Here is a 27,119-nt window from a genome sequence, read left to right on the forward strand (position 1 = left end):
GAGTAATTAATGGCATTTTTTGACTTTCAGATGACTTTAGGGGAAGCATACTTCTGTTCGTCTGCTTCTGCTGCCCTGTTTATAAATATGTATGCACATTTACAAAACATCTTTAACTGTTGTCAGATGCTTTTGCAGGCTCTAGATTTATGGTTCCTCTGAATTAAATAGCACCAGGTACACTTGGTGTACAGTGGAGATCAGGCATTGGCAGTAAAGACAGTGACTTTTCCTAATATTTAGGTCCATATTGCTGTTTCTGATGTCACACACAATCTGTTAAGCACTTCTCTCTCTCTCTCTCTCTCTCTTTTTTTTTTCTTTTTTTCATTGAATAACAATTAAAAGCAGTGTGCTTTGGTTATACTATTTCTAGATTTTTTCCTGCCTGCAAGTTTCAGTTTATTCAAGAGGATGATTCTGGATATTGATAAATATTCTGCATTTCTCTTTGGGGAAGAGCCTAAGAGATCAGACTATTCTTTGACAATGTGGAAAACATACCTGGAATAAACAGATTATTTGGTTCCTGTAGCCAGTTCACCTGAGAATGACAAGGTCTTTTCATATGTATCAAGAATGTAGTCTGGAGTAGTATAAACACAGAAAATTGAAATGGCCAGTACCATTTTCCTTCCTTAGAAAATGAAAGATGACTTTGGAAAGAATTCAGAAATGGGTAAGAAATTGGTATTTTCGTCTTTCAAGACACAGGCCAAGTCTGGCTGAAGACGAAATCCTCGACTCTTATTTCATCCTCTTCTCTTGCCTCTGTCCCTTGCCCCACTTCACTGTGGTGTCACTGGCCACCTTTCAGGTCTCTGAGCAAGTCACGCTCTTTCCTGCTGCCAGGATGCTGCACATGTGCTCTTTCTACCAGGAATGTGCTCTCCTGCAATTTCTGCCAAGCAGGTTCCCTCTTATCCTTCAGGAATCTGTTAAAATGTCACTGCTTCAGAGACTTTCCCTGGCTGTCTTAGTTTGCCAGGTCTGCTATAACAAAGCATCGTAAACTGATGGGCTTAAATAACAGGAACTTATTGGTTCACCAGTTGGAGGCTAGAAGTCCAAAATCAAGGTGTCACCTGGTGATGCCTTCTCCCAAGCGTTTTGGTGGCAACTGACAGCAGTCCATGAATTGCTCTCTCCCTCCAGCAGCTTCTACTTCACTATACAAATTTCCTTTGTTTATGAAGACCTCAGTCATAAGGGATTAAGGCCCCCATTGATTCGGTTTGGCCTCATCTTAATAGGAACTTTGGAGAGCCTATTTACAAAGGGGTCACATCCAAAGGATTGGAGGTTAGAGGTGGCTCAGTTTCTTATTGCTTGTTCCTTCCTAGTTATGCTCTCTCTCTCCTGTTTGTCTATTTCATAAATATTATTATAATAAACGACTAATTTATGTACTCATGTCTATTTTATTTCTTCATTTGCTTTCCTCATTAGAGTACTGACTGTGTGAGGGGAGAAGTATTATGTGTTTTATTTGCTGCTCTGTCTCCAGGGATTGACACATATTAGATGCTCAGTGTTTTCATTGAATGTATTAAACCTTCCCCAAATTTCTTCCATGATAATATTTTTAACTTTCTATATTGAAATAATTATAGGCCCACAACAGGTTACAAAAATAATGCAGAGAAGTCCCATGGACTCCTCACCAAGTTTCCTCCAGGGATTGCATCTTCAGAAAGTATCACACGATATCAGTACTCAGAAGCCATGATACGCTTTACCTTTCTTTTACGCTGAAGGTGACTGCAGTAGACAGCTCTCGGTTGTTTAATTTAATCCCTTGCCATTTTATACTTTATATTGGGAAACTTTCTCTCCCCTCCGCTAACATTCTCTTTCAAATACCCCATAAACTTACTACGCACATGGCCTTGTTTTTTAAAGCGATAGTACAGGTGAATTTAGCTTTTTAAATAGCAAATTGAAGTATCATCAGAGAGAGCTATTTTTTTTTTCCCAAGTGGATACCTTTGTTAAAAATATATAAATAAATAAAAAGGTAAACCGCTTCAGGTCTGTTTGGAGTTACTTGTAAGTTTTCCCAAGATAGATTTTATCAATAGCCCAAAACACACCTGCCAAGCAGGATTCCAGTCTGGCTTGAGTTGCCCACAACAGTGATCAAAATAACTTCCTGCTGTTGGATTATTTGGTTTCTTCTCCTTTTCCCTTCAGCCTTATAATAGCGTTAGTGACTTCTGAGGCTCAGGTTGTTCAGTGAAGCGTTTTGCATAAGGCGCACTTTATCTTTCATCTCCCAAGAAGTGGCCATTAATGCAATCTATAGAAAGCCATAAATGAGGCAGATAAAATTATCTAGCAGCTGAAAGGTGGCTGCACTCATTTATCTCTGCATAATTTGGAAGCTAAAGGACAAGATTAGGGGAGAGGCAATCTGCTGGAGGGAGGTGTTACCTGGAATGATGAAAATCAAAGTTTATTTTATTTTTTAGTTTCAGGAGAGGTGATTTAGAGGGGAAAGGCTGAAGCAGAAGAGGTGGTTCAAGGAGAAATCACAGAAAGTCATATATTGATTTAATTTTTTACTTCATTGAATGATAGTTCTCTTCCCATTTTACATGTAAAGTATAGAAAGTTGATAATAGAGATGAAGCTTTAAAAAGTGAGTCCAGATTCTCAGTTTATGTCATAATTTTTTTCTTGACCTTAGAAGGGTACCATAATCATTAATATCTCTTGAAATTAAAATATTCATATATTTATCTGAAGTCCAGCATCCCTTTCGTTTGTCCTCAGAGCAATTAAGGAATAATACGTATTTTATATAATAATATTTAGAGATAACATAATCATTTTTTTAAATAAAATTATGTATTTTTTTTGTCTCTAATCATAGGTAATGATAACTATTTCTGGGTGATGGGATGTGGGTGCACATTGGTACAGATGTCTTATTTAGGTGCAGCCTTCCCTACCTGTCAGGTTAAATATTTGTAGGATAACAATTGAAATTTAAGGTATGCATTGGGTCCCATAATTCTTACAATTCTGCTTGAGGGAATTTATCTGATATATCAATAAAGGACTGATAAAATAAATTGTTCCATCCATTCAAAGGAACTACAAACAAATATAATACAGCTCTCAAGAATGAAAGAAAATCTTCAGGTATCTAAAGATATCTGAGATACCTAAGATAACGTTGTTAAATGAAAAAAAAAAAAGCTAGTTGGGTGACATTATTTATATTATGATCACCTGTAAGTAAAAGAATTATGTATACACACCTTCATAGAGAAAATATAGAATTTATTATAATATGCAATGTAGTATGCAATATTCAAAATTACATATACATGTATCTGTGTATGTATGCATTATAAAATAAATATGCAAGAGTAATCTACTGGGTTTTATTATTGAAGATTTCCACGAGACATATTTTTAACATTTTTTCTCAAAAGAATCGTGCACCATACTTTTAATCCCCCCAAAAAAGTAAGAATAAGAAGCCACAGTAAAGAAATCTCTCTATTATTAATAGCGAATTTAAGAGCCACCTACTTAGAATAATCGTTTTACGTAATAAAGCAAACCTGAAAGGCCTTTCCTGTTAATAGTGAAATATGCTAATTTTATATTCATCACTATGGTCTACTTGAAACATCCCTGAGATATGACCTTGCAGCCTTTTCTAAAAAGTTTGCCACAGATTGTGAGCCAAAAAGTACCTCATTTTGAACTATAATCCCCAGAATGTAAATCTTGTCACTGACTTTAATTTCTATTTATTACTATATCTTTGCGTTTAAATATGGGCATTTTATAGACTGACTTTTTTTTTATTACTTAATGTGCCTTTTTGGGGGAGTAGCTTCATCAGCCCTGACTTGAACCTGCAATTATTTCTTTCCAGGTGACCTTGTAAAATGCTCTCACGTTTTGATTGTGTCATCTTGGTGACCTCAGTGGGTAAATGAGATCTCTGAAGCTTTTCTTAGCCCTGTGCTGGCAACGTTGGCTGGATTCGCAGCCTGGATTGTCATAAACTTCCTGCATGGCCTCCTCGGCTGTGTTTGAACTACCGTCCTAGCTGCTTTGACATTCTAACATCCCCTAACAGGGGTCACCAACCCTCTGCCTCTTCTAAGTTGTCAGTCCTTGCTGAAGAGTTGCATAAATCATGCCAATAGTTTATGACATATATTTAAACCACATATGAACCTTGAAACCATTGGACCGTGCTTTTATTTCAGCTTGATAAGGAGAAGAAATAATATTGGCTGGTTTAAATAATTCTATGCTCCATAGTAAAGACCAGTTTGAATTGGCTCTTCCAACTCTGGATGTCTATCTCCCCTGCCCCTGTTTTGCTGAAGAGCTGAACTTCTCCTCCTCTGTGCTCCATTCACCATACTCAGGCTCTTGCTCTGAGCCTGGGGTTCTCACCCTCAGCATGACTGACATTTTTTAGCCCCCCATCCACTAGAGGCTAATAGACCCCTTCCTCCAATTGTGATAACCAAACTCTCTGCAGACATTTCTAAATGTCCCCTGGGAGGAAAAATTGCCTCCGATTGAGAATCACTGCTCTAAGCAGATGCCCTGTCCATATCTCAGACCTCCTCACCCACCTCTTTCCTACTTACTCCTTGTATTCTAGCAAGGCTGGTGGCCTAGCATCTTGCCTCTAAGGCATTCCATGCGCTGCTCCCCCTTCACTTATCCACCACCCACTTCCACGGATTACTCCTCAGAATCTTTAATATGCTGATGCACATTAGGACTCTCCAAGGATGAGGGATAAAGCTGCATCCTTTGCTGAATGTATTTATTTAACCATAAACTCCATACCCACTCCCATGCATAAAACATCTCTTGGGACTAGCAATTGTAAACACTTTTGCAGACATCCCATTCCTTTCTTAAACATGCTGCTTCCTCCATAAAGTCTCTTCCTCTCCCTGAGGCTGGAAGGGAATTTTTTTTCCCCTCTAGTCTTTTCTGAGAATAATCTGCCTCTCCCTCCCTTATGGATTTTTTATGCTGTGTGATGATCATGTAGGTATATCTCATTTCCCAATGTGTTTTCTCACATGTAGGAAGAGCTACATAAATATTCCAACTAGTTGAGTATGTTTATAACCTGGGATGTGTCAACTTGCCATTGTTTCTAGAGATGGGATCCATGAGATGTTCATAGCAGAGTAAAATGCAGAGGTAATTCTAAAACCTTAACAATCAGAACCATAAGGATCCTAACTATTGTGAAGGTAGAGATTACTTCTTTAATCCGATTGTATCCCTTCTGTGGATTCTTGAAGGTAGGTATAATGTGATAACACTTGTTAAAAGAATAGATTCTAGTTAATAATTTCAACTTTCTCCAACCCCATCAGCTTCAACTCTTAATCCGAGCTGCTCTATTAGTCAAAAATCTACCTGCTTTACTTGGCTTAGCTTTGTTTTTCTGATTAGCTTCAGCTAGAAATCTTCATGAGTTAGTTTCAAAATATTGAGTAAGAAGCAAAAGTATCCAACTAATTCAAATTGGTAACTCAATCCTGGAAATTTATAACCCCAGCTTTTGTGCTATTTTATTTTAATTTTGCCTAGACAGATATCTGCTTCTAGTTATGATCTCTGATCCAACTTTTGTTTGTGCTCTTTATTTCCTTTACTTAGTGTGCTTGAAAACTGAAAAGCAATTTCTTTCTTTCTCTTACAGATATGCCTCTGAATGATTTATTTTTTAAAATGTGACTTTACTTGAATGTTGACTTTTTGAAAACTTTCCTTATTTCTATTCTTTTTTTTTCCCTCCCTTGGAAGCTCTTCTTTGATAACCAGCCTGGTCTTCTTTTCTTTCTACTTTACTTCTGACTGTTCACCTTTTGCCCACTTAAACTGAAGCCCTTTGGTGTATGTTTGGAATTTTGGCAGTTCAAGTTCAAAAGAAAGCCCTCTTGAGGTAACCTGTTCTGACATATCCGCATCTTAACACAAAGCTTTACTGGATTAATGGGTTGGCTAAAAATGTCTCTCTGCTTCACTCATGTTCACCTCTGTGTATGCGAATAGCGTTGTCTATTCATTTGGGGGATTCTTTTTTCTCTCTCTCTCTTTTTGTAGAATTCGTCTAAATCTAGAAACAAGTGTTACTTTATTGAATGTCCCACTTTTCGAGGTATATATGAGAACAAAAATGTTGCCAAAAATGTCTGAACACTACTACCTTATTTCCTTTATTTGAAAATGAAGGTATTTTCCAGATATAACTTTTCTGAAATAGGGAGAGCTATTACACAGTTGATGATGTTTTATACTGTCTTGGTGGCCTATTAGAACTGAGAAAATGTGATAATACAACACTTCAATATTAGTTGGATTCTCCTAGAATTGAGCCCTGTTGCAGGGAATACCAGAATAGTTGGAAGAGTGATGTGTTTATTTGAGATTTGACTCCTCTCCCACCTCTTTCCCTCCCAACCCTGATCAGGTATCTCTTGTGTGTGGGCTCTGTGTACCCCGTCTTGGTACTTCATGCTGCATTTTAATGGTCTCTGAGCAATAACTTGCTTGTCTCTTTAAGGGAAGAGACTGTCTTGTTCCTCACTGTGCTTCAGTATTATGCAGACCAGGGCCGGACACATAGTAGATGCTTATGAATGTGTTGAATGAAGGCTTGCACGGGTGAAAAATTATAGTGCTGACATCTTAAGGGGAATGTTCCCTTCCCATAAGCACTATTAATGTGGGTTCAATGGATATATTATTATTTATCACTTATTTATTGAACCCCCAAGCATTTTCAGCAGAATAATACCAAAAAATGCCCATCCGTTCTTCTTGGACATTGCAGATGGATTCTAGAGTTATTCAGTGAGTTAACGTGAACAGGACTGGCCAGGTGTCTTGGCTTGTTTTTAATAAGAGGAAAACCTGCTTTTGCTACATCTTGTTCACAATATACAGGATAACCAGGGTTCCAAATTGAAAATTTGTGTCAGTGGAATTAAATAATACCATCCCATGAAACCTCCCAATGTCTTTCTTCAGATATTTCATCTGCTGAAACCTAAGCAGGATCTCCATTAAGCTTAGTAGTAAGTTCCAAATGGAACCAGTTGAAGCAAAAGAGAAAAAAAAATCCTAATTATGTATTTTTTTTCTTCTTTGGTGCAGCATGCAAGCATGAATAGGGTATTAACTGTGATCTTCAGCATAACGGCCTACAGGTAGTTGTATATATGTCAAAATCAAGGCACACTGGGAAGCTGGTAGATGACTCGGGAGCCACGTCTGTGAAACAGGTGCACATTTATGTGGTTACTGAGTCACTAGGAAGGGGCACAAAAGAAAATCAAATTAAGAGCAGAAGCCACTATTGTGGTTGTTGGTTTTGGTATATTCCAGCATCACCAGCCTTTGCTGTTTTTCTGTAGAAAATATATGGTCATCTGGGCTTTATGTTCTGTTGGCCAAGTGAAGCTTTCTTTAAGTGGAAATTATGTTATCGAGTTATCTTACACGATTTACTTAACCTCTCAGTTTCTTTACCTGTAAAATGAGTTCAGTGAATTCTTAGAAAGGAGCAATTGAGATAATGCCTGGAAAGCTCTTAGCATAAAATTTGAGCATGTAATAAATGTGTGTGTCATTCTATGTATCTATCATTTATATGTCTCTCTCTAATTGTATACACATATGATGCATAGGTTTGGTTTACTTTCTTGAGGTGCTAATTAATTGGGGCAAGTTCATGGACACTTATGTCCTGTCTTTATGTGACTAAAAAAGTTTGTGCTGAGAAATGGATTATTGCCTCTCTCTGCTCTTCTATCCCCAGGTATAAATTAGGTCCTTTCCTTTATTCTTAAAGACGCCGTTAACAAAGATCTATTGTGTTTATAAGAGTCTACTGACAGTGGAAGGATTGAAAAAAGAGAAAAGGGGGATTTAAAGCTTGATATTAGCTATCACTTCTCCTAGAGTCATTAATCAGGCAGGTAGATTATATTGACTTGTAATTCTTTGACAATTTACAGTTCATATTGTTAGTATTATCTCGCTCAATCAATGAGCTCTTTGATTAACCAAAACACAGTCAACTTTCTGAAAAGACTGTTTTATTGCAGTCATAAACTATGTTTATAGAGCTATTTCTTCCAAGAGATTCAAAATGGTTTGTAGTGTTTTTTTATTATAAATGCATTTTTCATTAAAGAGGTAAGATAACAGTTTTACTAATCCCCCAAAGGAAAATAATGAAGAAAACAGAAAAATCCATTATAATACAATAAACATTAAGTTTGTAATATAATTCTTCTTTTGTCTCCCATACATTCTTTAATCTTTGTAGCTGTGGTGATGGACGTGAACTTCTGTTTTTTTTTTTTTTTTTTTTTTTTACTTTAATGAAATGTTGCACCATAGGTGCTTAGTGATCTAGTCTATATAATTATAATTTAATGACTCTCAAATACTTCGTTGAGTCTGTGTGTGATATATTTAATTGTCATTTATTAGGTAGAATTAAATTTGATGCTTTTTATTCTAAATAATGCTCCAGTGAGCATCTTTTTCCATGTTTAAGATTCTTTCTTTAGGACAGATTACCAGAGTGCAATTACAGGATTAGAGAAAAGGAATATTTTATATGACTCTCTGATATATTTCCAACTTGTTTTTCAAAAGGGTCATACCGATTTATATAGCTACTAACAATGCATAGTTTCTCTATATCCTCACCAGCCTTGGGTATTATAATCACTTTAATATTTTGCTTCAACAAATCAGCTGCCTGAAAAACACTTAGAGAGCCATGACTAAAAGTTCTATACATTAAACAAACAGAAACACACTTACAAATTTTCAAAGACTGTGTTATATAATCTCAATATAAACCAGTATTCTAATGTGTCTTCCAACAATTTCTATTATTTATTAATGTGATTTTAATCTTAAGCAATACCTGAGCATTGATTTACTTTCCTCATGCCCTATAATAAGGAAAGTAGTGATCTATATCTATTCATGTTTTCTCTTTTCTTTTTGTGATAATTAATTCATGCACATGGTACAAAACTTAAGATGTACAAAAGGGCATACAATGAGTGCCTAAGAGTCTCCCCCTGAGTACCTCTTTGTTGCTCAGATGTGGCCCTCTCTCTCTCTAGCTAAGCCACCTTGGCAGGTGAACTTACTGCCCTCCCCTTTACATGGGACCTAACTCCCAGGGGTGTAAATCTCCCTGGCAACACAGGATATGACTCTCGGGGATGAATCTGGACCCGGCATCGTGGGATTGAGAATATCTTCATGACCAAAAGGGGGATGCAAAATGAAACGAAATAAAGTTTCAGTGGCTGAGAGATTTCAAATGGAGTCGAGAGGTCACTCTGGTGGACATTCTTATGCACTATATAGATAACACCTCTTAGGTTTTAATGTATTGGAATAGCTAGAAGTAAATACCTAATTCAGTAGTCTGGACTCCTGAAGACAACTGTATAATAATGTAGATTACAAGATGTGACAGTATGATTGTGAAAAGCTTGTGGATCACACTCCCTTTATCTAGTGTATGGATGGATGAGTAGAAAAATGGGGACAAAAAGCTAAATGACAAATGGGGGGATGGTTTGGGTGTTCTTTTTATACATTTATTTTTTATTCTTATTCTGATTCTTTCTGATGTAAGGAAAATGTTCAGAAATAAATTGTGGTGATGAATGCATAACTATATGATCGTACTATAAACAGTTGATTGTATACCATGGATGATTGTACGATTTGTGAATATATCTCAATAAAACTGAATTAAAAAAAAAAAGGCATACAGTGAAAAACAAGAAGTGACTTTAAACCTGTTTATATATAGCAAGATGTGTTTCCAAACAGCAGATCAAATATTTACCATAAAGAGAATGAATATTTTACAGTAGAGAGATGTATTTTGTAAAAATACCAATTTGAATGCTATTAAATAACTTTCAAGATCTTGATACCTGGGGTGGCAAACATTGTTGATTTATTACCAACCTTCTTGCTGCCTCACTAGGGAGGCTGAAAAGCCAATATTTTTCTATTCTCTCCTCCCTTGAGACAAAAGCAGGACAAAAAGGGTTAAACAAAAATTGTATGCCTTTTCCGTTTCCTCCTTCTGCCTGTTAGGAGCATTGAAGTGATGGCTGGCACTATGGCAACCATCTCCATGAGGAGAATGTCAGGGGATCACAGTTACATCAGCTCAGACATAGCAACTACCTTCAAATGAGGGCTTCTCAAGCTTGAGCACACCTAAGAATCACCTAGAGGGTTTGATGAAACAGTGACTACTGGGCCCCAGCCCTAGAGATTCTGATTCAGATCTTTTGGGGTGGGATTAAGAATTTGCATTTCTAACAAGCCCCCTTGCAATGCTGATGCTACTGGTCCATGGACCATACTTGGAGTGGTAAGGTGCTAGATTTCTTATTGTGTGAGAAGAATAAAGTCCTATTTTTTTAAAGTCACTGCAGCTGGTGTTACTTGCATCCTAAAGAAATCTTAACTGAATTGCCTGCTGGGTCCGCTTATTCCTGCTTCATGTGCATTATCTACTTTGGAAAGATCTGGTGGTCAATTTAATGGCATGTAAGTGAAGATGACAGCAGCAGTGGCTAGATGGTCGAGAGAGGGTCTGAAGAATCTCCCACTCCAGGAATTTTGGCCTGTCCCTCATCTTCTCCATAGGCCTCCTTCCTTCTATACAGTGATGAGCTACATGGGAAGAAGAGAACAGTGGAAGAGTTTGAAGGTGATCTTTAAAAATGGAAGGGATAACAACTACAAAGCCTTCACCTGCTACTGAGCTAGCAGAGCTTTGAAAGCTTGGTATCAAAAGCTGCTGGTTTGATGTCCGTCACCAAAGCACTGATACAACTTGTGTGCCTTCTAAAAACTATGCCTGCATTCTGTGTCTCACCTCCTGGTTTGTCTTTGCAACACGCAAGAACTTGGTGGTGAAGCCCTTTCTCCAAGGATTAATTGAATTGAGATCAACCCTATCTGGAATGTACATTTAATACTTGGGAATGATGTCAGTAATATATGTAAGAGATTTTTATATTAGATAACTGCTCATTAAAAGTCAATCCTTTTCCCCAGGGTTTTAAAATAGAAAGTATTCACCTTTTGCAAATGAGGATAGTGAAATTTACTTTAACTGAGGCTACAATGAAAACTGGAAGAAAGGGAATTGCTCACAATACAATATAACTCCACCAAATTTGCATAATTTAGGCATAAAATGTAATACCCTGCTCACACTCTTTTGTCTTGAATGAAATTGGTTTTCAAGTAATGTGTGGGGAATCATAACCAGCTTTAACAAAACGGATAATGTCAGAAAGCAAAAGTTCCTATTAGCCTAAGAGGCATTGCTGAAGTGTGAATCCAGTGAAAAATTTTTGTAAAAGTTTGTCTTGTGATTTAATGCAAAGGGTTTTATGGACTTAGCATAAACATTTGAGTCAGTTTCTTTGGATGTTCAATAGAGCAGTTAGTCATTGTGGGACCTGAAGGCAGCCTTTTTCTAGAATCGTTAAAATAATTGTGAGAATAACTGTTCTAAGAGCATTAAAACTTAAATTCCTGTAACTCCTTTATTTCAAAGATCACGAAGTTATTCTTGTGAATTAGCCTTTCAAATGAATTATCAGTAATATAGGCTGACCCTGCTGATGTGTTTCCCACTGTACAGATAGTGAAACTGAGGTTGAGGAAGAAAATGCATTTCCAAGGTCACACATTGTAGTGTTGTCAGAATTTAAGAGCCCAGAATTTCAGAAGCATGGCATATGAATTGGTTCTTTAATCGATAGTAGTCGTTAATAGTATAAAGATCCAGAGAATGACTCATTCAAAGGACTGGTCACAAAGAGCCTTTTTTTCCTCATTGTCCTCTTAAGTGGTTTGTGTGAAGTCTCACTGATTTCCATTCACTTGCTAGCTGTGGACTCTGACCCTCTCTTTCATTATCTTTAAAATAGGGATGAAAATAGTACCTGCCTCCCGTGTTTATTGTGACAACTCGACAGATAAAACAGTGATAATAATATTATTATTGTGTCCCATACCTTCTGTTGCAGACACTCTTATTTGTTTCTCCTAGAACTACTTCAACACGTGCATGCGTTGGCATTCCCTGGAGGCCTTCCGAAAGTGAGTCCAAGTGGGTCCTGAGAATTTGAATTGTTGGAAAGTTCTCAGGTGATGTTGATACTGATATGGAGCCACATGTCGAGAACCCCTGTTTTACCCTGTAACCAATTTCTATTTCTCCCTTTTTGTGGCGCACGATAATATCTACAGCATAACAAAACATGGGCAAGAACACGCAACTTTAACAAAATCTTATTGCTCGGGATTCTTCACAGCTGGGAGTGGCCGTGGGACCAGTGAGTCTAGAGTAGCTGCTGGAGTGGAGTCTGCTCCCCTCCAGGGTTCTGTAAAGTGAAAAAGGTAGCTCTGAGGTTCCTAACTCCAACAGCCCTTAACTGATTATTTTTCTCGTGTGCGCGCACACACACACCCACACACACACACACACACCTTTTGCACTTTCCATTTAATGAAAGTACAGGTAGAGTAAAAAGTGACTGGCATTTATATGAATGATGTATGTTTCCCCTCCTGTGCCCTGAAGTTCTTTGAGGGCAGTGGGTGGAAATGACTTGCAGAACAGATGCCCCCTTGGTCCATCTTATTGGCAGGTAACGTGGTGCTGGAGCATCAGCCTCGGAGAGGTAGTTAAGATAGATGACATCTCCTTACCTTTTACCCCTAAAGACACCAGTGCCATTCTCCAGTCTGAAAGGCCATTTGTAAGGCTCACAGGGTTGCCTTAGATAATAAAAAAAAAAGAAAAAGAAAAATTCAAAAGCAAAGCTCTGGCTCCAAGGAAAAGATATTATCTTAGCTAGTTTCTGTGTTCTTTGATTCTGAAACACTTACTCTGTACATGCTGCAGAAGCAAGATCACTCTTGGCATATACTTTATGGGTCTTTCCCCTCCCTGTGTCTTTTCCCACTATTTCCAACCCACCTCTTCCCTGTGTGTGCTTGAATCAAGAATGGGAAAAGCATATACATATGTTTCTGAGGGTCAAGTGACACAAGTGAGAATGGATTTTACTTTATGTGCAGCTCATAAAAAGTGGTAAGTTGTTATTTGCTTTTTATGCATGCAGGAAAATGGAGCTGGAGCTAATGTACTGTCTATATTAAATGTGTATATAAATTTGATGCAAAATGCAACCCCGAATATAAATATCGGTTTCCTTCCAGATTTTCAATAAAGAGAATTTTAAAAAGAAAAAAAAAAAAAAAAACAGGGAAAAATCCTTTTTGCTGTTGAAAAATGAATTTTTTAAAAATATAGCATACATACATTTTAGAATTTGGTGGTCTTTAAAATGAAGGATGAAAGATTTTCTTTTGATTGAATGTGGCATGTAACATATTGCATGTTTGGGAGTATTAGTTGTTCTTGTGAAAGTGATCCAAAGCCCTTAATTTGAAGAAAACTGGAAGACATGATTCTCCTTTTGTATACTCAGCAAAACAGCAGCAACAGTCCCCTTTATTCAGCATATACTTGACTATGAATCTCCTTTTAAGTCAAAATTACACTTAGGTGGTGGAAATAACAGGGAATTGCAGGTAATAATAAATATATTTTTACTTTATCTTATTCCTAAAAGACTCTATGGCAGCTTGTAAATAGCTTTTCCCTTTGTAAAAACAGAAGCTGGGAGCACAGAAAAGATAAATTCAAGAAATTAGTGATTGAGTGAATCTTTACCTTTCTAAAAGAAGAACAATAATCACTATTATCTCTTGAACACTTACTGTGTACCTGGCATTTTATGGATATTAACTCGTTTAATGATTATAACAACATTGTGAGTAAAGTACTCTTATTATCTCCATTTTATACATGAGGGTATTGAGCCTCAGACAGATGTGCCACTGTTCACGCAGTCAGGGGATGCTCTGAATTCAAGCTCAGGCCACCTCATTCTAGAGCCTCTGATCTTAACCTGGTAGGGAATCAGTCAGCTTCTGCTGCATAACAAAGCACCCCAAGCCTGGTGGCTTAAAACAATGATTTATTTAGCTCACAATCCATGGGCCAACAATTTGGACTGGGATCAGTGGTGTGAAGAAGAGGGGTGGAAACTGAGAGAGGCCTAATGATAGAGTGGAGGAGAGAGGCTTAATTTAATCACTCAGAACAATTCAAGGTGACCGTCAGTGGCCTGGTTGAACAGATGTCATAGGCAAAGATATCCCTAGATGAGGATGTACTTAGAGCAAAGAGATGGAATTAAAATTCTAAGGCTACGTGCACATATTTAAAATTCATTTACTAACTTTGCGTCAGACTTTGGCCAAGCTGTGCTAGCTGTTGGTAGAGGATAAAGCTGACTTCTTGGGGCTTTCAGCCTGGGAGAAGAAATGCTGAGCCAGTAAACAGTTATACCAATTACCCATTGTGGTACATGTTAGATATGAAATTGAGTATTAATTAGAAACTAATTAGAGGGGGGCCTATTTAGATACGTTTCCCAAGATAGCTATTTTGTAAAAGTGATGATTAAGTTGAAATCTAAATGCTGAGAAGGATACAGCCATGCAAAAGATGCAGAAGCAGTTTTGGGGATGGAGATGTGTGTGTTTTCTTTAAGAGAGAACAGAAAGTACTGTGTTTAGTGCACGCCTGATGGGCTTGTGAAAAGATGACAGTTCTAGGTGGAGTTTCCCATGTTCACACACAGTGACGAGACTCCCTTTCAGCTCTTCTCATTTCCTCAAACGTTGCCCAGAGAATCCCATAAATATGAGAGGCTTCCACCCAGAGGCTATAAAAGGATAAAGAGGGGGCCTATGGTAGGTGCAGTTGAAGCATAAGATTTGGCTTCCCATCTTGGCTTTGACACTTCTTTACCACGTGTTTCTGCCTACTCAGGATTTAGTTGCTTCATCTGTAATATGAGTGAGCTGGGCTAGGTCATGGGGATGTGGTATGGATTGGTGGGACAGCACTATAAAGAAAGCTGGAGGCCCCTTATGATCTCCGTGGGTCAGAATTCTGTAATCGATTAGTGATGTCTGCCTTGGACCTGGATGAGGAAGAATAGATGTGTGTGCACCCCGCCGTGGCCCTTACCTTCTCCACCACACTATTTTCTATGGCTTTTACAACTAATTGGAAAAATTCTGTAGCATTCCAGTTTTGGGTTCTGCTTTTAAACAATGCAGCAATAATTGAAGATCATCAAGGAGAGAATAAATACACATGAAAACATGACTCTGTACATTTACTTCAAAAGGATAGAGCAAAGCAAATTGTGCGCAGGAGGGAAGTGGTTTTGTGCTTCTCTCTTTTGTCATATTATTAGTGTGATTAATATACAAAGACCAATATTTCCTGAAATTCATAATTTGCCCTATTCCTCCGTGAGCTTTGTGCTTCCCAGAATAATCATGCTGATCCATTTCCTTAAAAATGTATTGAATGCCTAAGTGCTCATTTTGCAAGGGCAGCAGCGTAATTGGACACAGTGGGGAAACAGCAGAGAAGTGGTTTGCTTCCTGAGGAGAGGAGAAAGCGGCATGTGTCCCGGCCGGATAGAATATCTCCCCAGGAGGGTGTGTCTCGGCACCAGTGTCACTGAGTGGGGTGCTTAAAGGCTATTTATGGAACTGGGGCTGGAGGATAGTGGCTAATTCTCAGAAGAACAGAGGGCTTCCCTGGATTATAAAATGTACGCTCTTTTGAATAATGGTTACAAATGGGAGTAGAATGTTTCAGCACTTTTTCCAACATGACTCTGCTTTGGGGATCTCAGTGTTTTACAACTGGATTTTGTTTTCCTGAAATACTGGTGTCTGTGTTTATGCCCTACTCCTCTGCTTTCAAAACATCTCTATCTTATTCGAGATTGACTTTCTTGTTACAGGTGCCAGGGAAGGATTCCTATAATCTTGGCTTTTGAAAGTAAAACAAAGGGGGAAGAGCCGGGTGCCTAGGTTAAAACATATTTGAGGTTTGTGCCTTGCCCTGTGTCTGCAGGCCTGTGTGTTTCTGTGTTTGTGTCAACTCTGTTTTCCCTCCTTTTTGCAAACAATTTGTTAATGAAGTGACCTTGGGTTCTCTGTCGGCGTTGCCTCCACCTGGATTGGTAAGAAGCTTCCGAATTAACCTGGAGTGTGATTTATTTATTGGACAAGAGTTCTGTATAGACCACAAATCTTTTGTGAGCCGAGGACAGTGTAAGTGCCCTTTATGGGGGATTAGGCTTTGGAAAGTTTCAAAGTGGCCGGGACAACCTTGCTGCACAGATCCAGTAGGTGCCCTTCCCATTGTACTTTTCATAGCCTGCTCAGCCATAAGTGGGTGCCCTAATGTGGGGAAATTCACATAGTTCAGTGGGGCTGGATGAGGCCAGAGAGCCGGTATGGACCACATCACAAATGTACCTATCATGATTGAGTTTGGGTTTTATCCTGCATTCATTTGACATCGGTGGCATTTCAGAGAGGCCACTTTGTTCTCATTTTAGTGGATGAGTTGCAGAAAAGCCAAAACTGGAAGGAAGACAAAAAAAGATTATGGAAGTGAGTTCTTCATTCCATCGACTTCTCCACATCCAGGCTTAACAGTGCCCTGGCCTGAGCCCCCACAGGCTCTCAAGGGGATGAATACAATAGGCTGCCCGTTAACCCCTCTGACCTCACTTGCCCCGAGCCATCAGAGCATGTCACCCCACTTGGAACACTTGGGGATTAGGACTTGGCATTAGGGGACAGAAGTCCTCAAGGTGTCTGGCAAGGCTTTACAAGATTTAGACCTTGTCAATATCTCTGGGCTCATTTCATACCATTTCTCACCAACTCTTCTCCAATCACCTGGGTCATTTTTTCCCCGTCCCTTGTCTACATTCTGTGCCACTATATGCTGTGTACTCTCTGAAGTTTCCTAAACTCATCACTTTCCCACCATCCTTCATTGCTCACTGATTTAGACTTCTTAATTACTCTTTACTCCCCAATTTTCTGCCCAATGTCATTTCCTCAAGGAACTGGATTTCCCTTCCTATTATCTGTTGTAACACCGAGTCCTTTCCTTTCTAGCATCTCTCTCAGTTGTAAAGTGACATTTAACTGGATGACCCTTTGATTATCATCTTTCTTTCCTACATGACTTTAGATTTCATGAGTACAGGGGCTACTTTTAATGACTCGTCCCCCCATCCAACTATTACAAATGTAACAGAACTGACGTATCCAGATAATTCCTCAACAAAATGAAATGCCTTAAACAATGCTTTGGATTTGCTTTTGTTTTGCCCTAACCATAATAATGATAGCCATTAAAATCTTAATGGCAAAGGATGTTTTTATTATACACACATCTTACCATAGATTTTGTTAAGTATTTCCTTTTGGTTATCTTGCTAAAACAGAAGGGTGCTGTTCTGAGAAGTGAAATTCATGAAATTTACAGAGTTGGGAGGAGGAGGTACATCCCACTTTGTTCCATGGAAGAAGTGTGTAAGAAAGAACGTGGACAGTGGTGTGGTTTTATCTGGCCAGGACTGACTTATAGATCTATGTTATGGGCTCTGTAACCTGGGACATGGTCAGCTCTCCTAGCTGAGCCCCATTTTTGTCAATTGGTGGGTATTAGAAATATTGTCTGTAATGTACCTAGTGCTTGAAAGGTGTCAAAGCATTACTGTTAGGATGATGGGGTTCCACCTGCATGTGATCTGAAATTGTAGATCGATCAGAAGGCATCCCCTCCTAGCACAGAGATGACTCTTCTCAATCACGGAAGCTCCTTGTAGCTTCAAGGGTCCTCAGTTTCTATGGGGTCTCCTTATACAGGAATGACTGTTAGAATCAACGCCCACCTGTTGATCTCAATCGCAAGCCCCCTCCAGTCCTAGAGGTCAGGCGTCCTGACCCTAAGGCTGCAGGTGTGGCTGGCCCCTCCGATAACATATGAACCATCAGGTGTAGTCCTGGGGCCCACCGTGAATAACAAAAGAGCCTCCTGTCATAGGAAATTCCAAAGACTCAGAGGTTCCTTCCTCAGGAAATGGGGACAAAGACCAGCCAAGTTTTTCATTATGCAACACTCCCTTAAGTTGTCCAACGGCCCGTCATCTTGTATTTTGCTTTGATGTTCATGGCCAGTCTCCCCTCATAGAATTAAGACCCTGCTTAAGGTCAACACCAGGGTAATTATTCTGGAACCCCAGTGTCTAACCCAATGTCTTGGGAAGAGTAGGGGTCAGCAAATACCAGTTACAAGAATGAAAGATTTATGATGGGTAACACTTGTTCAGAAGAAATTACTTTTTCTACTCCTGACTCCTTTTTAAATTTTCTTTCTGAAAATTCCTATAGCAAACACTTTTTTTCTACTTGTAATAAAAATATGTATATGGGCGTTCTGTATTGGCAGAATCTATAGGTCTATTGAGTCAGTTCTGCAGCTTGTTTTAAAATGACCGGTGACTCCCACAGCTGGATGGACTAGGAGAGCCATGTTAGCTCCAGGTCAGTTGACACATCCTCCCCACCTGGTGGTACTCCAGACCCGTTCTCAAGGGTGAGGGCTCAAATTCACTCTTTGGCTCATCTTTAGACTTTTCATAATCTCACAGTTGTCTCATACTTCTGCTGAAACTTCTCCCCAGAACTTCCCCCAAGGTAAACCTTGCTGGACCACATGCAGCCTTCCTCAACGACTTCACCTGCTGTGATTTTTCTAAAACTGCCATTGTTGTAAGGAAAGGGTTCACATTTCCGGGGATCCAGGGACCACAGAACCAGAGCTCAGCCTCATTTGGGTCTTTTTATTGTAGTTGGTCAGACTCCAGCTCTTTCTTAATTCAACTGCGTTTTGCAGTCAGAAATATGCAGACATCATCCTGAGTTCCTGGTAACCTCTATATATTCCCTGTGCTCAGTGACCTTGGCACATTCTATTTCTACCAACTAACCCTGAAGCCTTTCCCTCCTTCAGTACAATAGATCCTCATTCTGACCATCTCCTACTTCCAATTCCTCAGTGAAGCTTTTGGATAAAAATGTAAATGTGAACTCAAAATCTTTTCATAACTAGTCTATTTATCTTACTGGAAAACAAAAAGCAAATGTCAACAGCCTTTAAATGCAATTAACAAAAATATATCCTAGCACCCTACCACTGCTGGAAGAGATAAGAGGAAATAAGAAAAATAAGAAAATCCCCATTCAGACTGGACACTACCATTGGAATATCCAAGGAAGCTGTGTCTTCTCTTTCAAATAGATTTGGCTTATGGACTGTAGAATCTTGCAGTGCTCTGGCTGTCCTCGTGGGTGGTGGACTTTTTAAAATGTAGAGGATCAACCATACAGTTGCAAGCATTGAACATACTTTACAAGTGTGCCTGTGGTAGTTAATAAATTGTCAAAAATAATAAGTCTGCTGCCAAGAATAGAAGCTATAAATAGCTGGAAGAATATCAGACATGACTGCTGTGGATTCTTTTGAAAGATAATTATCCTCGTAAGTAATTTCTATGAGCAATACACAGCTCTAAGGTGGTAAAATCTACATTTCCAGCTCCTGAAGTGTACAGCCTTTGAATTAGAATGCTCCCAAAGATGCAGCATTAAATAGAGTTGCAATACAGGGTGGCCATTACATTAAGTAATTTAATGAACACTGATACTGAGGAAATAAATCAAATGCAAACAATCAACACCAATCAAGGAAGCTGAGAATTTTGGCCACTTAAAATGTATTAAATGAGTGTTTCAATCACAGTGGGTAGTTTTTCACAAACTCTCTTAATCAGCTAGCAGCATTCTCAACACAGCATTCCATGCGGGTAAACATGGTCATTTGGAAAAAGCCTGGCAGTCTTTTCACCCACGGACACTATTAGGAATGTAAAGTCCACTTAGGGTTTTCCCAGATAGGACAGTCATCAGCAGATGTACTGGGAAGACCGGTGAAAATCTATTAAAAAAATTAAAAAAATTTAGATAGTATTTTCACAAACAAATACTTAATTTCAACATGGAGTAACATGAAAAGCCTCATTGATGCCAGGCAGCTGATTACCTTCTAGAGGCAACCGTATTTGGCCTCTTATTGTGTCCTTCCGTAAAATTTCTATACATGTGCAAATCCTTAATTGTGCATATTTGTGCATATATTTATTATGTATACTTGTGTTCCATGTATATGTAATTATCAATAACAATACTTATAACCATTCTATAGCTCTGTCTATCCATATTGATGTATAATTTATTATGACAGAGACATTCTAAACTCATTGTTCTGCTCCTTGGTGTTTTGCTATTTAATGATATCCTGAAGATCTTCCCCTATCAGTCTGCTGTATAGGTCTATCACATTGTGTTTAAGGGTTATATAGTATATTATTATATGTGGCTATCATCATTTATGGAACCATTCCCCTGTATGGCATTTAGATTATGTCCCATCTTTGGAAAGACAGTTTCTGTATGAATACGTACACGTACACATATACATATACTCAAATACCATATAAATGTACATTATTTTATTTAATTCTCATTTAATTTAAGCTTTAGTACTACTTCTGTTTTACAGACCATGAAATTGAGGAACATAGAGGTTGGGTAACTTGCTAGAAGTCTCCCGGATAATACGTGCATGGCCCATCTTTTAAAACCCAGGAATCTTTTAAATTCTGACCTATGCTTTTAATCGGTGTTTGTATTTTCACCGATGTTAAAGCTCTATCAGTCATAATATAAGTGTCTACTCTTTAAAAAAATGTATATATTTGGAAATACTGAAGAAATAAATGTCTTCTTTTGTTTTCTCTCTAGAGAAAAAAGCAAGTACATTGTTTCAATCAAAAGGGCGTCTGGATTCTGAGAGTTAATAGCAGTGTTAACAGAAAGTAAAGGTGAATATTTCTACTTATGTGGAGTCTGACACACTTATAAGGCACTGTACTTGGAGAAATATATATATACACACACACATATAAATGTGTGTATAATCTATGTATATAATCTACATACACATAATCTATACATAATGTCAATGTACGTAATCTATATTATCTATATATAATTTATGTACCCTATATCTTTATAATCTATATGTAGAATCTGTATAATCTGTACGCTGTATCTGTTTAATCTATATAATCTGTATCTATATTTTCACCTCTAACTCTCCGTCTTCTGTCTTAGTTTCCAGGCTGCCCTGACAAATACCACATAATGGCCTGATTTAAACAATGGGGATTTGTTTTCTCAGGGCTTTGGATGCTAAATTACTATCATTTAAGCCAACCCGTTGTGTGGTATTTGTCCTAATAGCCTAGAAAACTAAGACAATTGTTGTTACCAGAGAGTGAGGTGCTGCCACAAACAAATACCAAAAACGTGGTACTGGCTTTGGAGTTGAGTAAATGGGTGGAGGCTGGGAGAACTGTGGGGCACTGCATAGAAAGAGCCCAGATTGCTGGGTAGAGATTGCTGATGGAATCGAACGTTAAAGGTGCTAGTGGTGAGGCCTTGGAAGGAAAACACGAATGTGTCATTGGAAATTGGAGGAAAGGCGAGCCCTGTTATAAAGGGGCAGAGAACTTGGCAAAATTGTGTTTTGTTGTCAGATGGAAGGCAGAACTTGTAAACGATGAACTTGGATATTTAGCTGGGGAGATTTGCAAGCTAAGTGTAGAAGATGCAGTCTGGCTTTTCCTTGGTGCTTATAGTGAAATGAGAGAGGAAAGAGAGAAACTGAGGATCCTGCTGTTTCACACAAAGCAACCAGGAATTGATGATGTAAGAAATTCTCAGCCTACCCAGATGGCTTGCTCGGACATGGGACCAGGAGTGGCTCTGTGTGTCCTCCCTGGGCCCCCTGGGGGTGGATCCTCAAGAATCGGGTTCCTCACAGGGGTGTGGTAGGCTTGGATCCAGTCAAACAATCTCAGTGGAAGTCAGGATTGGAAATGCAGTTATCTAGGAAAAATCTGTGGGAAATCCTTGCTTCTGATGGTTTGGACCCCATTTGCACAGGAAACGGACAAGGTATTCAAAATTCTTTGTGAACAGAAGCACTGCCAGCTTGGTCTGAAGGGGACAGTTGAAGGAAGAGTGACTCCAGGGGCAGAACCGTGGAAGCCGAGGTCTGGACCAAAAAGATCTCCTTGGGCCAAGGGGCAGGCCCCCCACGCGTGTGGAGAGGGTGGTCTCCCCTGCAGTTCTATCCGGACACTTGGAGGGGCTGGGCCTTCTGCCCCCAAGGAGGGTTCGGCAGCCACTCCAGAGCTCGGAGCGAGTGGGTTCTGTGGCCAGGTGTGGGAAGAGAAGTTCTTCAGCTACCCTCGTGCCTGGGGAGCAGGCCCTGAGGACAGAGCATCCGGACACAAGAGGAGCCTGAAGTCAAGGGAACCTGGAATAGAAAGAAGACACCGCCATGTGCTCATGGGAAGCAGAGCTACAAGCCAAGGGACTCTAAAGGGTGCGGCAGGCTATCACCAGAGCATATGACCCAGGAGGAAACAAGCCTTCCAGCCTCCGAAACCACGAGCCAATAAATTCCTGTTTTTTTTTTTTTTTTTTTTTTTTTTGTGCCAACCCATTGTTTGGTATTTCTCATAGCACACTGGGAAACTAAGATAACTACCTAGACCTGTATCTATATCTATATCTAAAATCTCCATTTGCCCTATAAGAAATATTTTTCATTTGAAAATATTGAACTAAAAGTGTTAAAGTGTTCTGTTTGTCCTTCTGTTTCTCCTCTACATCTAACATCTACCCATTTTTGAAAAGATTCTGTTCTTGTACTTTTAAGGAACTTCAGTTGATTTGGGAGTAATGAAAGGGTCTTGATTTTTAAAATTCCAAGTAGTTTTGGGGTTTGGGAAAGTGTATTTGAAGGTTCTCCCAATTGTATCAGCTGCAAGCACTGCCACAGTAAACCACTGCAGTGTAGGCTGAGCAAGTTTACAACTGAAGACACTTCCTGGCCCCATCTGCCGCCCCCTGACACCCACTTCCCTTCCCGTGCGCCTGGAGGAGACAGATGCTGTGTTTGCCACCCCAGTAGCCACCCTCCGCCCACAGGTAGCAGCTCATCCCTTTCTTCACTCTCACTCCACGTGCCTTGGGTGGAGTGGACCCGGGCCCAGCCCACCAGAGCAGCACACGCCCTGACCACAGTGGGTGTTCCAGGAACGGGTACCTGGCCCAGAGGAGGCAGGTGGGACTTAACCCAGGAAACTGATGGAGAAATAGCACTTGGCTTCGGCCGGCCTGGGCTTGTGAGGGTGGGAGCTTGGGGTAGTTGTGGCCACCATGGTAGGCATTCCTGCCGAAGATGGACGACGAAAACTAGGAAAGCAGAGTAGACTGATGGAGAGGGAACAGGGCTCTCAGGTGGCATTGTACAAACACCTGTGTTCAAGTTGCATCTATCCCGGGACGTTTTAGCTACATAAGCCAGTAAACTATGCCCTTCCCCCGTCTTTAATGCAGTCTGAGTTGAATTTTCTTGTGACTTTGTCTCTTAGAACCCTGACTAATCAAGTCTCTGAGTTTTAGTTAGTGATGTTTCCATATATCTTGTCATTCTTATGAAAAACCTTGGAATAATTTTGACTTCTTAAAAAACAAGATCTCTCTTCCCACCATGCCTCCTGGTCCCCCCTCTGCCCCACTGCCAGTGCTGCTTTACTAAAATGGAGATTTAGTCTCTCCTCCATGCAGACGTGTTCCTCTCCTGATCAAAATTATGTTGGCAGCCGGCCATTTTCTACAGAACAGTCTCAGCTTTGTAGCCTGGCACTCGAGGCCTTTTGACATCTAGTCCCAACCCAGCCTTCAGGGTCCAATGTCCACCCCTCACCCAGTGCCGTATTTGCTGCAGAGAAGTCAGAGAATCCACTGGAAATATATGGCGAGTATCTTCAGAATGTGATGCCTTGGGCATGCTGTCTTCCTTCTGGGGTTTCCTTTCCTTCTGGCTGCCTTGGCACAGCTCTTTCACCTTTGGTAGCGTCGATACTCTTTCTTCTGGAGTTCTAGGGCTTCGTTACCTCCAAAAGTATGGTATTTATTATATTTGAGCAGAGTTAGTCTTTAATATATCTTACCCCCTTGTTTGAGAGTTCCCTGGCAGCAACCAATGTCTTCACCTCTGGGTCCCCTAATGCAGAACATTGTTGACACATAGTAGGAGCTAATAGGAATGAAGACATGAATAAATGAATGATTGAATGAATGATACCCTATTTACCCTGTTTCTTTGTACGTCAGTCACATGGGTTCACCAATATTAATGTTAATTAATATTAATGTAAATGTTTGATTCCCTTTGTTTCTTAATTGTACTATATTGCAGGTTTTCATTCCTGGAAAAAAAAAGTGCATGCATGCGCACACACACACACACACACACACACACACACATCTTTTTTTCCCCCCTGGCAACAGGCATGAGGATTACTTTATTGCATCTCTGGCACTGACTATCTTGACAGATACACATTCCTTGAGATTATTGATAATGGCTTTTTGTGGTTATTTAAGATCCCTCTAAGGCTATATATTTGCATCAGTGGCTTCATTTTTAATTTATCTATTCATTGATTTTTATTAAGCACTTACAGAGTCCAGACCCTGAGCCAGGCCACGACAAACCAAAGACAACTAAGGCACATGTTACATTCTCCAGGATGCCACAGTCCCCAACACCACGTGCCAGATTTTATAGTTGGATCTGTTTCTTTCCTGTGTTCCACACACTACCACTATTTATTGAGAACCTTCTGTGTGCCAGAGGTAGTAATAGGTGGTTTCTGTATATTCTTGGTGATTCTCCCAAGAACTCTTAGAGGTTTGAGGATCCCTATTTTATGGAGGAAACAGAAGCTTGGATTGCTGTTTTTGGCCAAGGAGTGGGACTGGCATATGGACCAAGGCCTGTCTGATCTCAAATCTGCTAGACCCTAATTCCTTTCCTTGGTCCTATGCTCTTTTTATCGGGGTCCCCTCTTTGTTTTCTTGGACATTGAGCATATCTCACTAGTTTCTTTGTTCATAATCTTCAGCTCTCTCAAGCCTACTCAAATTACATTTCAATGAATATATACAGTTTCCCATTACCTAGCTCTTTTCTAACTCCTCTTGCTCGCAAATGTTTTAGCTTTTTTTTAGAGGCCCTTATCCATGACCATACTTTTGGAATCTGCTTAATAAGGTTCTTTTGCCTGCAGTAGCAGACACCTAATTCACACTGGTTTTAACAAAGCAAAGAAACAAAACATAGACAACTGTAGGATACATTGGATCCTGGAGCTGGGAAAATGCCTGCCATAGTCAGTAGAACCAAATAAATGACAGCAGGAATGAGGGTGTCAGAGACTGGACCTCAGGGCTTTGGGACTGGAACTGATGGCTCACTGCGGCCAGGATATTCCATCCAGATGGTGCCCACCTCCCTTCTCCACTTAGCTTCATCTCTCTTGGTAGGGTGGCATTTCTTCTGCTGAAGACACACATCCTTCAAGCAGCCAAGGAAGAAGGGAGCAAGCAGCTCCAGCATTTTATCCATTGAATATCATGATCCTCCCTCTCCCCAAAGCAAGGGGCCATTTTCCTTGCCAGCTCTAGCCGAATCCTCCCCAGGAAGTGCATCGATTGGCTTTCTTTGCACTCTTCCTTCACCCAGTCGTGGAGGCCAGGAAGAGAGGTGTGAGTGTGCTTGGCAGCTCAGGGTTCACACCATGGATCGGAGTAGTGGTTGACCAGAAGGAAGAGGGGTGACACCAGAAGATGGAACGAGACCGTAAGCCAGGAAGCAGAGTTTTAGATGCCGCTCTCAACTATGGAAGGAAGAGTCAGAATCTGTACTAGTCTAGTTATGTGGATTCTAGGTATGGGGCCTCAACTGCCTGGCACCACTCTGGTTTCTGATTTCCTGGAATCTTTTCCAGTGCAGCATTTGTTACTCTCAAAAATATCCAGGTTTGGATGATAGATGATGTAATCATCCTAAAAATGAGATAAAATATTTGAAATTGTGACAGTCTTAGAAAATTCAGGGAGAGGCTTTTATTCCTTGGCTCTTAAGTTCTTTCTGGATGTATAAAAGTCACCAAGTCTTCAGCAGATTGAGAAACAGCCTACAGTAGTGGACCAAGCATCAGTCTGGAATCGGATGGTTACTTCCCTAGTCCTGGCTCTGCCAGCTGGTCATTTGTGAGATTTGGGACATGTCGTATCACCTTTCTCAGCCTAACCTGTAAAATGGTTACATCCTATCTTCCCTAAAGGCTTTAGGAAGAGGCAGTTATCTCATGGATGAGAAAGCATGTTATAAACTCTACATTTCTGTAGTAGTTGTAATAGTAATAACAGCCAACATACGCCTAGTCTATGCTTACATTGTGCCAAGCTCTTTGCATGTATTACCTCATTTTATCTGTAAAACTATGCTATGGGGTCATTAGGATTGAGAAAAAAGAATCAATAGGAGATAGGTGGATGATTGGTAGATAATAGATACAGACATATAGAGATAGATTTATGTTAAGGAATTGGTTCATGCAATTGTAGAGGTTGGCAAGTCCAATTTCTGTAGGGTAGTCTGGAAATTCTAATAAAGGTGATGTTGAAGTCTTGAGTTCAAATTCTTTAGGGGAAGCTGGCACATTGGAAATTCCAGTAAGAGCTGATGTTAACGTCTTGAGGCAGAAATTCTCCTGATCTCTGAAATCCTCCGTTCTTGCTCTTAAGACCTCCAACTGATTGGATGAGGTCCACCACATCATGGAGGGAAATCTTTATTTAAACTCAACTGATTGTAGAGCTCATCCCATTTACAAAATACTCCACGGCACAACTAGGTTAGTGTTTAACCAAATGACTGGACACCATAGCACAGCACAGTTCATTCATAAAATTAACCATTCCACAAAGATACTTATCTAAGGTCATGTGGCAAAGACTTTGGCAAAACTAGGATGCAGATGTGGACCCCAGCCCATGGCTGCTAGGCAGTAGTGAAA

The 27,119-nt window shown here is 39.8% G+C and overlaps 1 protein-coding gene across 18 annotated transcripts in view; it reads left to right on the forward strand.

The window, feature by feature from the left end:
• The window catches only part of RBFOX1 (RNA binding fox-1 homolog 1), a 2,130,504-nt gene that overhangs the window by 829,460 nt on the left and 1,273,925 nt on the right, over positions 1-27,119 (forward strand). The window contains exon 1 of one of the 18 annotated variants that reach the window (XM_037813996.1): positions 12,143-12,186. The exons of the other annotated variants lie outside the window; for them this stretch is intronic. The gene's annotated coding sequence lies outside the window, so the exon portion shown is untranslated. Of the gene's footprint in view, positions 1-12,142; positions 12,187-27,119 lie in introns of those variants that run through there. 18 annotated transcript variants of the gene reach the window in all.

The sequence above is a fragment of the Choloepus didactylus genome, chromosome 21 (assembly GCF_015220235.1).
Source record: "Choloepus didactylus isolate mChoDid1 chromosome 21, mChoDid1.pri, whole genome shotgun sequence".
NCBI lineage: Eukaryota > Metazoa > Chordata > Mammalia > Pilosa > Megalonychidae > Choloepus > Choloepus didactylus.